A 16,669-nucleotide genomic window follows, 5' to 3' on the forward strand; every position below is an offset into this window, starting at 1 on the left:
TGTTTTGAATGAAACAAGAAGTGCCAAATACATGAAAAAATGAAATTGAGGGTCTTCTGCCTTTGAGAACTTCATAAGTAGTTTTCTGACGTCTTTTCACTATTAAAGATCTATTCTAAGTAAAACAAGCAGTGTTCACAGCTTCTGCCCAGTATGAATTTTTCAGCCCAGACTCAGCCAACATAGATCTTGCTGCTTCAATGAGAGTTCTATTTCTTCTTTCTGCAACACCATTCTGTTGAGGTGTTCTCACAGCAGAAAAGTTCTGTGAAATACCTTTGTCAGGACAAAATTCTTCCAATGTAGCATTTCTGAATTCTGTACCATGATCACTTCTAAGCTGCTTCACCAGTTTCCCATTCAGTAGTTTTGTTCTTTTGATAAAATTGATAATTTCATCAGCAGCTTCACTCTTTTGCTTCAAAAAGAATACCCAAGTGTATCTGGAATATTCATCAACAATCACCAGTGTATACTTCTTCCCACTACAGCTGGCTATATTAACAGGACCAAAAAGATCCATATGAAGTAGGTGAAATGGTTTCTCAACAGAGGAAATCTGCTTTGACTTGAATGAGGTATGGTGATGCTTCCCTTTTTCACATCCAGGACACAATCTGTCCTTCACATAAGACATTGTGGGTAGTCCAGACACCAAACTTTTACTAGATAATTTGTGAATATCTTTAAAGTTGAGTTGTGAGAGTCTCTTGTGCCATAACCATTTGAGATTGTCTGCCTCCTTTGAATAAAAACAAGTATTAGTTATTGTGACTGCTGTGTTCATGTCAATTTGATACATGTTCTCATGTCTTTTGGCTGTCAGCAGTGGCTTCCCTGTCTTATCAAAAATAGTGCCAATTTTTCTTCGGAATTGAACTATCTTATTTTTGTTGTCAGTTGGCTTATGCTGAGTAAGTTGTGTTTAAGCCCAATGACATATGCTACATTTGAGAATGTAACATTCCCATTTGTTAAATTACCAAAACCCTTTGTGTAACCCAACAAATTATCTCCATATGAAACAACTGTACCATCCTTTTCTTGATAGTCCATTAGCAGGGATTTACTTCCGGTTATATGCCTCGAACAACCACTATCGAGATACCAGATTTGCTTGTTTTGAATGCCCTGCACAGTAGCTAAGAGATTAGTTCTTTTTTGGGAACCCATCCAAGGATGGGTTCTGGAAGGGTCATCTTTGATGATCTCTTCCTGTCTGCTGGTTTGCTTGAAGAGGCAGCAGCAGATGGGGTTAGGGTTAGAGTACACCGGTTAGCTAAGTGAAACTTGCTACCACACTTGTAGCATTTTCTCACATTTGGTATCGATGACTGGTCATACACTGAGTAAATGGGTGCAGTAAGATCGGGTCTGCTTTCAGATATGGCAGATATGAGCTGGTCAAGCTTGACAGTTATTATCTCAGTGATAGATGACTCAGCACATGATTCCACAATTTGGTTCATGATAATGCTAAAAAAAACATATATTTCATAGCATTATCCCTCAAGAAAGACAAGCTTTTAGTTGCAATTGTTCTATTTACAAGTGATATTCGTTTAAATATTAAAAGGTGAAGACAAAAGACAGATTCGACAATTTGAAGACGCAAACGACCAAAACGCTAAAAAGTACAAAGTACAATCCAAGAGGTTCAATTTATTGATGAGAAACGTCTCAAAATTACAAGAGTACGGGCCGCGAAATGCAAAGTACAAGATATTAAATCGTACGAAAGGACGTTCGAAAATCCGGAACCGGGACATGAACCAACTATCAACGCGCGACGCAACGGAGCTAAAATTACAAGTCAACTATGCACACGAATATAATATAATATATAAATAATTCTATAAATTATTTATATATTATATTTATATTAAAAACCGTCGGCAAATAAGAAACAAAAGTACATGAGCTGGAAAAGCAGGCCATGCGATCGCATGGCCTGGAAGAGTTAATCCCATGCGATCGCATGGCACCCAAAGTCTGGCCACATCTATAAATTGAAGCATTTTTCGGACGAAATAAACACATCTTTTTCTTTTCCTTTCTCGGTACTCTCTCAACATATATATATATATATATATATATATATATATATATATATATATATATATATATATATATATATATATATATATATATATATATATATATATATATATATATTATAATTTTAATTGTAATTTAAGATTAATAATAAGGTTATAGTGGTGAATGTTTTAAGTTTGTAAGTCGAAATTCTGTCCGTGTAACACTACGCGATTAATACTCATTGTAAGTTATGTTCAACATTTTTAAATTAATGTCTCGTAGCTAAGTTATTATTATGCTTATTTAAGCCGAAATAATCGTGATGTTGGGATAACTATTAAGATTGGGTAATTGGGTTTTGGACCATAATTGAGGTTTGGACAAAAGACCGACACTTGTAGAAATTGGACTATGGACTATTAATGGGCTTTATATTTGTTTAACTAAATGATAGTTCGTTAATTTAATATAGAGATTTACAATTTGACGTATCTATAAATAACCATATACACTCGATCGGACACGATGGGCGGGATATTTATAAATATTAATAATCGTTCATTTAACCGAACACGGGGATGGATTAATAGTCAATGGACTCATTAAAACAGGGGTGGATTACATACAAGGACATTTGGTGTAATTGTTAATAAAGTATTAAAACTTTAGATTGCACGCAGTCGATATCCTGGTGTAATTATTAAACAAAGTATTAAGACCTTGTTACAGTTTAAGTCCCCAATTAGTTGGAATATTTGACTTCGGGTATAAGGATAATTTGACGAGGACACTCGCACTTTATATTTATGACTGATGGACTGTTATGGACAAAAACCGTATGGACATATTGAATAATCCAGGACAAAGGACAATTAGCCCATGGTAATAAATTAAATTCAACACGTCAAACATCATGATTACGGAAGTTTAAATAAGCATAATTCCTTTATTTTATATCTTATCGCACTTTTAATTATCGTACTTTTTAATTATCGCAATTTTAATTATCGTACTTTTAATTATCGCACTTTTATTTACTGTCATTTTATTTATCGCACTTTAAATTATCGCACTTTTATTATCGTCATTTACTTTACGCTTTAAATTAAGTCATTTGTATATTTAATATTTTACATTAGGTTTTAATTGCGACTTAAGACATAAAATCGACAAATCGGTCATTAAACGGTAAAACCCCCTTTTTATAATAATAATAATACTAATTTTATATATATATATATATATATATATATATATATATATATATATATATATATATATATATATATATATATATATATATATATATATATATATATATATATATTTATACAAATATAGTTTAAAATATAGCGTTAAACTTGGCTAGTTCCCTGTGGACGAACCGGACTTATTAAAAACTATACTACTTTACGATTAGGTACACTGCCTATAGTGTTGTAGCAAGGTTTAGGTATATCCACTCTATAAATAAATAAATAACTTGTGTAAAATTGTATCGTATTTAATAGTATTTCGCAATAAAAATATAACTATTTCGTATACACCTCGCATAACATCAGTTCACTTTAGCTTTTCCCTTAAGGGCGGCTTTCCTTTTAGAACCAGTACCATAATCATGGTATACTGCTTTGCCTTTGTTGTTCGACTAGCCAGTGTGGGAAGTTATTGACCCGTCAGCTGATACCGGTCGATTCGTGTGAATCTTGATTGCTGCCTTTGACTTGCCAGTATTGCGTTTTGCTGGCTTGAGCAGCTACTGGTTGACCAGTACAATTTTCATCAGCTGGCTCAGCATTGGTGGAATTTGAACACGAAGGGGAATCAATTGTTTTTGACTTTCTTTGATTGTTTTAATGCATCTTTCCTTTGGAGTCATATAGTAAATGCTTGAGGGAGCAGTAGTTTCATCAATTGAAGTACTGGTTACCTTGGCTTTTACTTCATCCTCTAAAATTTCTTTCATGGACGGTGGTGGGGTCTCAGTAGGTTTGACAAACTTATTTGTTAAGACCTTTTTACCCTTAACTATCTTGGCAAAAGTATTGGGCAAGACGGCTTCAGGATCAGTTTCAAGAATGGGGTCCATATAAGTAACTTCTGCAAGAGCAGCAGTAGCATAGTCACCAGCAAAGAAAGCTTCAACTTGGGCAGGCACCTGCTCATTTACACACTTAGCTGTGCGTTGAGCAGATGTACACCATGAAGCAACAACCTTCTTGAGGTCGTTTAGCTGGTTCTTAACATCTGCTGCCTCAACGTAAAGAGACTTTAAAGCAAAATTTTGTTTTTCAAGTTTTGAAATTTCATCCTTCAAGATCATTTCATCAGTTTTGCTTTTAAGTTTATCATTTAAAGATTTGTTATCATTTTTCAAAACTTCTTCACGTTTACTGCCTCTGCATAGATCAACTCTTAGGTAGTCAAACATTTTAGCTTTTTCATCATCAGTATAAGTTCAAAAATTGTCAACCTTATACAGCATTTCAGTTTTCCATTGAGGTGAATCCTTTTTTAGGTCAGCTTACCTCATATCAGACACAAATATACGACCATTATCATCCTCATCAGACTCCTCGACCTCCTTGGCCATCAAACACAGCTTTTTACCAGAAACATAACCAGCATCATCATCATCAGTATCACTGTTAGAAGATGAAGAAGAACTGGTTTCATCCCAGTCATGATGCTCAGCAACTAGAACCTATTCTGGCTTCTTTCCCTTCTTATCAGTCTTTGCATTTTCCTTCATCTGAGCTTTCATAGCTTTGTACTTGTTCTTGTACTTATCAGCTTTTGAGAAAGAGTTAGCATGTGAGATTGAAGGTTTCCTGGACATGCATTCAGCAGCAAAATATCCAACCTTCCCACAATTGTAACACTCAGATTTAGGACCTTTGACTGATTTGCTATTATACCTAGCACTCGGCTTCTTACTCCCTTTGTATGGCTTGCTGGTTCTATTACGATTGAACCTTTTAAACTGCCTAGCCAGTAAAGCCATATCTTCAGCAAACCCTTCCACATCATTTTCATCATCACTGCTCTCTTCAGACCCAGTACCACTCTCCACATCATCTTCAGTTGACTCTTCTTCTGCTGTCAACTTTTGAACCAGTAAAGTTTTTTGAGCTTTCTTTTTAGCAGCAGCAATAAGAGCAGTATCATCTGTTTTAGAAGATTTTGAAGTGGTGGGGGCAGACTTAAAGTTTTCTTTCAAGTTTAGTTCAAGTTTAGCTTCTGCCTTCTCATGGTTCCAAAGTGTACCATAGAGCGAAGACATTTAAAGTCTGGGTGGTTCTTAGAGGGTCAGTCACTGGTTTCCATTTAGCAGACAATGAGTCAATGAATTTGCTTACTTGTTAAAAATCAGTATATGTGATTTTCAAAGTAAGCAGGTCAGCAACTAAGGAGTTAAACCTAATGAAGGTTTGCTTAAGGTTCTCATTCTTATAGGCAACGAACATTTCATACTCTCTTTTCAAAGAAATAATATTGTTCTGCCTAACCTCATCCATACCTTCATAAGTAACATCTAGATAGTCTAACATAAGCTTAGCATTCAGTTTTCCCTTAATCAATTTGAATAGGTGGTTAGGTAAAGTGATAGCTAACAGAGTTCTGATCTTAGGGTCAAGTCCAATACGACGTTTGTCCTCATCATCCCATTTGGCTGGAGTGAGAACAACCTCTCTACCAGGAATGGCAGGAGTGTCAGCAGTAGCTGGAATGCTATCAATAGTCTTAGTTTGGACAAATGGACCATCTGTGACAATACCATGCATGAGTGGGTCAAAAGACTCTAGGTGAAGCATGAACCTTGCCTTTCAAGTTTCATACTCATCTTCATCAAATTTGGGTGGTCTATTGGATGAGCCATTTTCAAGGTAAGCTATATTTGAGTATGCAGCCATGAGAGAATTCAGATTCAAGATATTAAATTATCAAGACTAAAGCTATGATACCAGTTGTTGGTCCCTTGATAAACAACATGAGTATTGTAGAGGGGTTGAATACAATACTCTTTTTAATTAACTTAACAGTTAAACACAATTTAGTATTCAAGCAAGAAAATTAAATAGAGTCAAAGGTAATTTTTTAACGGTTATTCTTTATTGATTAAATCACAAAGAATTACAACTATCCTCGGCGGAATGATAGTTGGTTGATACAGATTTACCCAAGTATAGCTACAGAGTATGTTCTAAGGTATTACACGTTTTGGACTCTAAATAAACAAACCCACACCACTAGTTGTTACAATAGTGGATACATCAATTTATACTAGTCCTATTATCCATGTAATTGTTCTATTGTCCACTAGTACATAGGATGTCTGTACTTATGGGGACAACTGCATCAGAGAGCGTGCTCTCCTCTTTCCTCTTTGGTAGCTATTTGCAGGAACACCCCAATTCGGTTTGACATCACTATTTGTTTAAACAAATAGAATGTTGTGTTCCCTAGTCATTGACAAAGTATAACACATGTCTGCACATGCGTTAAACTTCTGCATTCCCACGTGGTCTTGTAAGGTCACTTGTCAGCCGCCGACGCGTGTCCTTTTCTGTTCAACTTTGTCTTTGACTTCTGTTGAATATTACGATTGATGTAGACCACTCAGGAAACCACTATGCTTGTAATGGAGCATAGTTGTCTTGTGTAGTAAGCTGCATTCCAGCTATGCTGGTTCTTCATTGCTGAGTTACTTGATATTCTTGAATTACGGAGTACACATCATGTGCTTAATTGAAGAATACTGTCTACCTTGTGCTGGTAGACTAGGCAGCAAACTAAACACTCGACACAGTAATATCTGCTGTCTATACATAAACAAACTTGTGCTGGCTGCGCATAACATTTTAGTGCAGATAAATTACAGTTTTGTCATAATTAAATCCTTAATTATTTTGGGGACTCAACATTTTCTTTTTTAAATAAACATTGACTTTATATTCAATGTACTTTTATGAACCGATGAAAACTTATCAAACAAGCAGAGAAAATCCTTGAAACACCTCGTAACTAGAAAAAAAATCTAAAAACAAAACTAGATAAAAAAATTATATAAAGGCGAGTTTAACCATGCAAAACAAAACAACCACCGCATACAAGCTAACAAATAACAAAGGGGCAAGACTAACACTGCGTATAACAGGATAAAATAAAGCAAAACAGACATAATTACAAACTAAAGAAACCAACAAGCATCTAAAACCTTACAACTAATAAACAAAAGAGAAACGCACACACTCATCCGCTGCGAGAAAAGCTTTCTTTCCTTTCGTCCCCGTCTTTGAAACCTTTCGTCGACCTTTAAAAGGACCGACTTCCCTAAACGAGATGAATACGAATACGTATTAGGAGACCCAAGAGAAGATACCCGCGAGAATCCCACCAATTTACCTACGTTGTAAGGGGACCAAGCACCGACTCGAAAATGCCTTCAAAAGCATTCAATGAGCTACCTCCTGCTGGATCGATCTATTCATCATGAACAATAAAATTTCCATCATTACTCAACCCAATCTTTTACGAACATTTTTTTAGTTTTAATCGAACATTCGAACCTTCCACAAACTTACTTGAAGCAGAAACTTAGCCAAACACTTCCTTCTCAACTATGAGTCCGGATGAACTGACATGGACTAGACTATCAACGTGCCAACTAAAAGAAATAAGACAAGGAGCCATAAAACTTTGCGGCCCATCAACAAGATAGTATCATGGTCCATAATAGCATTCAACCCGTCATGAGAAAAAGAATCAAGGACATCATCATGCTCTCGATGGAAGTCATCCGGGTCTTGATGGAGCTTAAAAAACAACCTGAAGCTACTGACCATATTTTTAGGCCATCCCGGTTGCGATGAAGGCTATCCGGGTCTCGATGGGACTCCAACTAAGTAACTAATTCGTGTTTGACTCGTGTTTACACTCCTAACAATCTCCCACTCGAAGAGACGTTAAACGACACCCATCTCTAATATGTTTTTCATTCTACAGCAACAACCTGACCCAGTAATTACACCTTCTTTTGATACCGTCGGATGAGATACTCGAATCACGCCACACTTCATTCGTTAATCCACGAGCAAGTGAAGTCTTTTGACACCAAAAAATACCGCTGAGCTATAAATCGGTCTTTTATGTTACTAGCTTGGGAGCAAGAACTACTCTTTGGATACGACACCTATCTCCTTAGTTTAAGAGATCACAGGTCGTTTGATCTTGACCCTCCCTAATCAACCACATCACCTAAGCGATCCACCCGTACACAATATCATTTACCCAAATTATCTTTCCAACAAAATATAAACTCACTGGTAGAACGTACACATGAACATTACCGATTAAGATCTTGCACGAGAACGCAATCGCACACTTAATCGTCCATTTTACCACATTTGCTTTCACCGTTGGAACACCGACCACATACATGCGTACAAATTCTGACAAACCCGATTTTTCACCCCGAGCCAACACACATTGTACGGATTTATCATTAACCATGACTCCTAGAAAAATCTCTAGTTCATCTTCCTCGGTCGATGGTAACAAAGTTGCTGTTGGAGAATATCTACCCTAAGTAACGAAGACTATAGTGTACCCACTTCGACCCGAATCTCCACTAGTTTCGACTTCGTTTGAGCTCTCACTCAAAAAAGACCCCTCAACAATACCGGAAAGCATTAGCACGCTAGGATTTTTAGCACCTACAAAACCATCTACCCATTCCTCAGAAGGAATATCAACCATATACGTGATTTCCTTTTTGTACCCGCGCGCAATAACATAATCTCTTTTAAACACTATCTAATTTTGACCCCCAGATAGAACATGACACATATCATCATCCAATTTCTCAATCGAGATTAATCTTCTCGTGAGCTTGGGGATAAACCTCACGTTTCTCAAGATCAAAGCATAATTCAAGTGTCTAACCACGAGATCACCAATACCCGCAACATCAAGAGTACTCCCATTCGCACTCGAACTCTACCGGAATACAACTTGAAATTCACCATCTCGTTCATGTATGTGGTAGCATGATATGAGGCACCCGAATATAGAAACCAAGATTCGTCAAGAACTGAAAGGACCCGTTCATATACATTATAAACGATTCACAATAGTTGATTACATCGCGAGGTATTTTGACCTCTATATGATACATTTTACAAACATTGCATTCGTTTTTAAAAGACAAACTTTCTTTACAACGAAAGTTGACGGCATGCACACCATTTCATAATACATCCAACTATAATTGACATAATAATAATCTTGATGAACTCAATGACTCGAATGCAACGTCTTTCAAAATATGCCATGAATGACTCCAAGTAATATCCTTAAAATGAGCTAATGCACAGCGGAAGATTTCTTTAATACCTGAGAATAAACATGCTTTAAAGTATCAACCAAAAGGTTGGTGAGTTCATAGGTTTATCATAACAATCATTTCAATATATTAATAGACCACAAGATTTCCGTTTATAAATATATGTACACTCGCAAGTGTATAAGAGTATTCTATAAATTGTAGGCACCCGGTAACAAGCCTTAACGTTCATGTTTTACCCTCTGAAGTACACCAGATCAGGTGTGTTTAAAATAACCTCGAAGTACTAAAGCATCCCATAGTCAGGATGGGGTTTGTCAGGCCCAATAGATCTATCTTTAGGATTCGCGCCTACCGTACATAGACAAGTAGTTTAATGTTACCAAGCTAAGGGTATATTTCTGGTTTAAACCCACGTAGAATTAGTTTTAGTACTTGTGCCTATTTCGTAAAACATTTATAAAAAACAGCGCATGTATTCTCAGTCCCAAAAATATATATAAAAGGGAGCAAATGAAACTCACCATACTGTATTTCGTAGTAAAAATACATATAACGTCATTTAACAAGTGCAAGGTTGGCCTCAGATTCACGAACCTATATTAATTATATATATTTATATCTTGGTCAATATTTGTCTAACAATTTTTGGTCAAATCATAGTGTACCACAATCCTAATGCTCGAGACTAATATGCAAAAGTCAACAAAAGTCAACTTGACCCAAAATGACTTCTAAAATTTATACGTGTTTATTATATAACTTAACTATAGTCGTTTTATATGTTTAAATATATTTATTAGATTTTATAATAATAAAAGTCATTTATTAATAAAATTTATATTAACGTTTATATATGATAAAATATACTTTTATATATCTTAAGTAGTAAAATTTATAAAGTTCACTTAATATCTTAAAACTATAGTGGTAAGTATTATTAATGTAATTATATTACGCGTGGTGAAAAATATCTTTGTATCCCCTATTTATTTGATAAAATAATATTGATCATAATAACAATAAGTAAAAGTTGTATTATTTTGTAATAATAATTATTATTATTCTATAAAAAAATAACAATATTTATATTTACTAAAAATGGTATTATGATAAAATGATAATACTAACATAATAGTAATAATGATATTTTATAATAACAATGATATTTCTATTAAAATAATAACGACGATAGTAATAATAATCATTTTAACAATAATACTAAAATTCAGTTGACTATAACTTCTAATCCGTTCATCGAAACCATTCGATATCTAAATGAAAAGTTCTTAATTTTTCGCTAGCTTTCCAATGACATGCATATCATATACCCTATCTCAGTAGCATATGTATCTAATTCAGGATTCAACAAACCTATCTAAGGACAATATCGAATGTACAAGCATGCATAATCCTATATACTCGAGCACTAGTCAGGGATACACTATTGATATATAAAAGTTAACTTATGAGTGCTCACGTATCAATATTGCAGGAAAGTACGTAGACACAACGGAGATGATAAACACTAGATTGACCCCACGAGCATACCCATGAACCATACCCATCACCTCCATAGCTATAACCCATAATCTCCTTAGCTTCGACTCATTCAAAAAAACTATTTTGAAATCACTCGGACAACACTCCGTCGTAATATTTTATGTATACTAATAATATCTTGAAATAATATAGAGCAAATATATATATATATATATATATATATATATATATATATATATATATATATATATATATATGTGTGTGTGTGTGTGTGTGTGTGTGTGTGTGTGTAAATCGATTGAGAGAGTTTAGAGAAATATATTTTCAAGTTTCTATGAAATAATGAAACCTATTGAATTCTATTTATAATAGATTTTTGAATTATTAAAGTGAATTATTAAAGTATAAATTATTAAAGTGAATTATTAAAGTATGAATTATTAAAGTGAATTATTAAAGTATGAATTATTAAAGTGAATTATTAAAGTATGAATTATTAAAGTGAATTATTAAAGTATGAATTATTAAAGTAAATTATTAAAGTTAAAGTAAAGTAAAAGTAAAGTAAAGGTAAAGTTAAAGTATAGTAAAAGTATAAAAACTATGTATGTATAATACGCGTATAAATATATATAATATTAATTTAAATCGTTATATATATTTAATGAAATAAAATATAAATATCGTTATATTTATTATACTGGTTAAGTAATGAGTTGTCAAAAGTGATTCTAGATATTTATAAAAGTTATATACGTTTTAATAATAAAGTTCTTTTTAAACTGAAAACATTTTTGTACGTTTGAAAACAGATTAATAGAATATTATGGAAACCAATTCTCCACTAGCTTTTGTCTAACTTTCGTAAATGACACTTTTTATTTTTATTTATAAATAGCGTTACAAATTATTTCGAATATCGTTAAGAGGAATAGATTTTCTCAAATCATAGTGGACCTCTCAACAGAGACTTGTAATCATAATTCAATGTTTCTGATAATTCAATCATTTAATATATTTTTTTTAATTTCGTCGATAATCATATTGAAACAAATACGTTCATATAAAGCATTATACTTTTAAATACTTTGTTGACATTTTCAATTTATAACATATACACATATACATACATATTCATATATGTTCATTTAATGGTTCGTGAATCATTGAAATTTGGTCGATGTTTAAATGAATGTATAAACATAGTTTAAAATCCTTGAGATTTAACTTAACAAACATTGCTTATCGTGTCAGAATAATATAAAGATAAAGTTTAAATTTAGTCGGAAATTTCCGGGTCGTCACAGTACCTACCCGTTAAAGAAATTTCGTCCCCGAAATTTGATAGAGGTCGTTATGGCTAACAATGAGAATGTTATTATGACGATTATGAAGTTTTATCATGTCTAAGAAGTATGGATAAAATAATTTGATTACTCAAAGCGTATGAGGGAAGTTATCGTAAATGAAGGAAATAAGATTATAGTGATTCGTCATATCTTTTGACGTCATCATAATTGATCTCCGAATTTAAAGAAAATCTTTGTAATCTATGTTGGATTTGATGCTTCGGTGATTAAGGAGATTATGATTCTCTTCAAATTAATACGATATTCCATCTTGATTTCTCTGTCGGGTATTTCACTATAAATCCACCTCCTTCGTTTCCTTACAACTCACACCTTCTATTCTTTCTCCCTCAACTCATATTTTAAAGTATTTGTCAATATGCTTCATCCAGTACTGATTCTCGATATACTCCTCACTTTCATATCTGTCGTTCTTCTTTTTCTTCTGCCTACGGAAGAATCTATTTACTTCTACTATACTCTCAGTTTTATAGTGTTTTTAGTTCTTCCGTGTCTTTATATTGCTATATGCATCGATATATACGGTTTATACTTTTTGGGTGGTTGTTGGGTTTTATATCTTCCCTTATATTTCAAAGCCCCTGCTTTTGTCTTCTATAATCATTGACATCCACAGTTAATGCTCCCTTCTATTTGCTGCGATTTATACTCCAATTTCTATTTTGGAGTTTTGTCCTTTCGTTTCTTCTTCTTGCGATTAAGCAACGTTTGTAATGGTCCAGTATTCGCAGATATGAATTTCAGAATGAACATAGTTAATGTTCTAAGAAGGAAATGGTAATGGCACGATCTTGATTTGTTAATTTACCAGAATTCCCTGAAAAGACCGAATCATCAAGAAAATATATTCTTGATATTTTTAGAGATTAAATAGAATACAAGAGTCGTGTAACATGCAACATGATGACGGCATGGTCTGTGAATCGTCATGTCTCATTAGAAACTCAGCATGACTTACTGTAATATAATCACGTTGATCATGTGTCATTATATTATACTAACTGATGCTTCAGTTCCCAACACTACTTCAAAACATTCATAATTTAAACTCGAAAGTTTATAGAATATAGAAACTAATAGTTTCTTATATGATGTAACACTGATAGCGCAAAGAGATAAATGACTTTAGATAAGATTAGTTGTGAAAATATCTTCAGAAATATCGCGGATATTTATAATGAAAGATATGATAATATCTTAGAATTTCTAATATTGATGGATGATGATGAAGATTTTTCTGTAAAGGTTTAGAATAAAGAGTAAGGTATTCGTTAATGACTTTAGCAGGCACTGAATCATTTGGATTCTTTGAAGGCAGATTTAGTCTTTGTGATTTGTCCACAGCCTCCTTCATAGTCTGTTCAATCCGTTTTCTAGTTCCAAACCTTCTCTGTTTCTCAGCTTTACCACCTTACTATTCTTTGTCATCAAACTTTTTACTGTTAAGATCGTTTACAATTTTTGATGCTTCGTCAGCATTTCAAGAACTAGTTTGCAGTTCAAAATATTTTTCAGAACTTCACATTCAAAGTATGTAAGTCTAGGAGATAGACGTTTTACGTACACATATAACTGTTGGCGTAGACATGCTGCGAGATTTCAAAATACTGGTTACTGTTTTCCGATGATTCGTATGACAATTCTCGTTACAAGATGCGAATGAGTAAATGATGTGATTTCAATAAATATAATGATTTTTCGAAAAGTCAAAGATAATTGAAGTTGTTGGTAAGTTTATTGCTAAGGTGGTGAGATATGAAAGGTCCCCAGTAACGATGACGAAAGGGCAACGTATCTATCGAGGTTATAATAAGACTAGTCCGACTGAAAAGTCGAAGTTGACTTGCTGGAGCTGTGACAAAACTGTCTACTTTGAAAAGGAATTGAAAAGTCATTTTAGCTAATAAATGCCAAAGGGTCTGACACGGATACGCGTCGAAATATGACTTTGGCTTCGAGAGCTTTTTAGGTACATAAATGTGGGTATTATGTGGTTGGATCATCATCTCGATTGTTCATTGTTTGAAGTGTCTTCGAAAACTTCGGAGAGTTTGAACACAGTTTGTAATCGTTAATATACATATGATATTCTAACACGGTTTTGAAGTCAAAGTATAGCTTTGAAAGATGTAGGAATCTAAGAGTGATGTCTTCTGTTAAATCATGACTTGGATTTTGATTTGTCAAAATCAGAATGCGTAATCAAATTTAGGTGAGAATGGTTGTTTTGATTTCTATACAAGAATGTATATTGTTGTGAGATTTTGGGAGTATAGTTGATGATTTGCTTAATCAGATTCGAAAAATGTAATATATTAATTGTGAATTTATATATCTCTCGGCTATTTTCTACCCGTTAAAAAAATTTCACAATTAATATTTTGTACAACAGAATTTTATTACAGTCTTTATGAAAATATATATGTGCATATTTTCTTCAGATGTAACATAGATTTAATGAGTTAATATTAAATTAAACTCATTTGATTTACGGTTGAAACTAGAACTGAATAATCCCTAAAGACTTTAGAAATTACATAACTTTTACGGAGTATTTATTCAATAAAATTGAAATTATGAATTAATACTTCGTTATTTGTTGGTGTTTGTAACCCTTGCACCATATTCTCTAAAGCCACTACTCGAGTGCGAAGCTCGTTGACTTCTTCTATTACACCGGGGTGATTGTCGGTTCGGACGAGCGGATAAATAAAATTTAGAATTTGATGTAGTATATAATCGTAACGAGATACTCTGAAAATGAGAGAGAAAATGGTGTTTCGGACCAGTTCGCCGGTAAGTGCTTCAGGTTCATCGCCAAGAGGGCAATGTGGTGGATGGAAGGGATCACCTTCTTCTTGTCTCCAATTATTGAGGAAGCTACGAACCTATCCCCAATTCATTCATAATAGATGATGGCTAATTGGTTGATCTATTCTGGTCACACTGCTTTCGGAGCTTGAGTGGGATTCCATATCGGAATTCGAGGGACTTGAACTAATGACGAATTCCATTTCGTTCGATTGAATAAAGAATTTTTCGATATGGAATGATTTTTCGGCTATCGGGTGGTATTCTAATTACATAGAATATCTATATATATAGCGCAAAAGATTTCGTAGATTACGGAGGAAATTACGGGATATGTTAGGCAAAGTTTACAGTAACAGATACGCTAAGATATGGATTAGCAGATACGCTAAGATATGAATTTTGTCTATACACTATTCATGAAATCAATGCAGTAAGACGTGTCTAGACTAAGAATGATAAGCAGGCAATTTCCGACAAAAATTATAAGCAAAACTTTTGACATGCAGACACGGTCGAAGTCCAGGCTCACTAATGCATCCTAACAACTATCAGTTAGACACACTAAAGCAGACCTGGTTCGCTAAGACCACCGCTCTGATACCAACTGAAAGGACCCGTTCATATACATTATAAACGATTCACAATAGTTGATTACATCGCGAGGTATTTTGACCTCTATATGATACATTTTACAAACATTGCATTCGTTTTTAAAAGACAAACTTTCTTTACAACGAAAGTTGACGGCATGCACACCATTTCATAATACATCCAACTATAATTGACATAATAATAATCTTGATGAACTCAATGACTCGAATGCAACGTCTTTCAAAATATGCCATGAATGACTCCAAGTAATATCCTTAAAATGAGCTAATGCACAGCGGAAGATTTTTTTAATACCTGAGAATAAACATGCTTTAAAGTATCAACCAAAAGGTTGGTGAGTTCATAGGTTTATCATAACAATCATTTCAATATATTAATAGACCACAAGATTTCCGTTTATAAATATATGTACACTCGCAAGTGTATAAGAGTATTCTATAAATTGTAGGCACCCTGTAACAAGCCTTAACGTTCATGTTTTACCCTCTGAAGTACACCAGATCAGGTGTGTTTAAAATAACCTCGAAGTACTAAAGCATCCCATAGTCAGGATGGGGTTTGTTAGGCCCAATAGATCTATCTTTAGGATTCGCGCCTACCGTACATAGACAAGTAGTTTAATGTTACCAAGCTAAGGGTATATTTCTGGTTTAAACCCACGTAGAATTAGTTTTAGTACTTGTGCCTATTTCGTAAAACATTTATAAAAAACAGCGCATGTATTCTCAGTCCCAAAAATATATATATAAGGGAGCAAATGAAACTCACCATACTGTATTTCGTAGTAAAAATACATATAACGTCATTTAACAAGTGCAAGGTTGGCCTCAGATTCACGAACCTATATTAATTATATATATTTATATCTTGGTCAATATTTGTCTAACAATTTTTGGTCAAGTCATAGTGTACCACAATCCTAATGCTCGAGACTAATATGCAAAAGTCAACAAAAGTCAACTTGACCCAAAATGACTTCTAAAAT

The sequence above is a fragment of the Rutidosis leptorrhynchoides genome, chromosome 10, assembly GCF_046630445.1.
Source record: "Rutidosis leptorrhynchoides isolate AG116_Rl617_1_P2 chromosome 10, CSIRO_AGI_Rlap_v1, whole genome shotgun sequence".
Taxonomy (NCBI): Eukaryota; Viridiplantae; Streptophyta; class Magnoliopsida; order Asterales; family Asteraceae; genus Rutidosis; species Rutidosis leptorrhynchoides.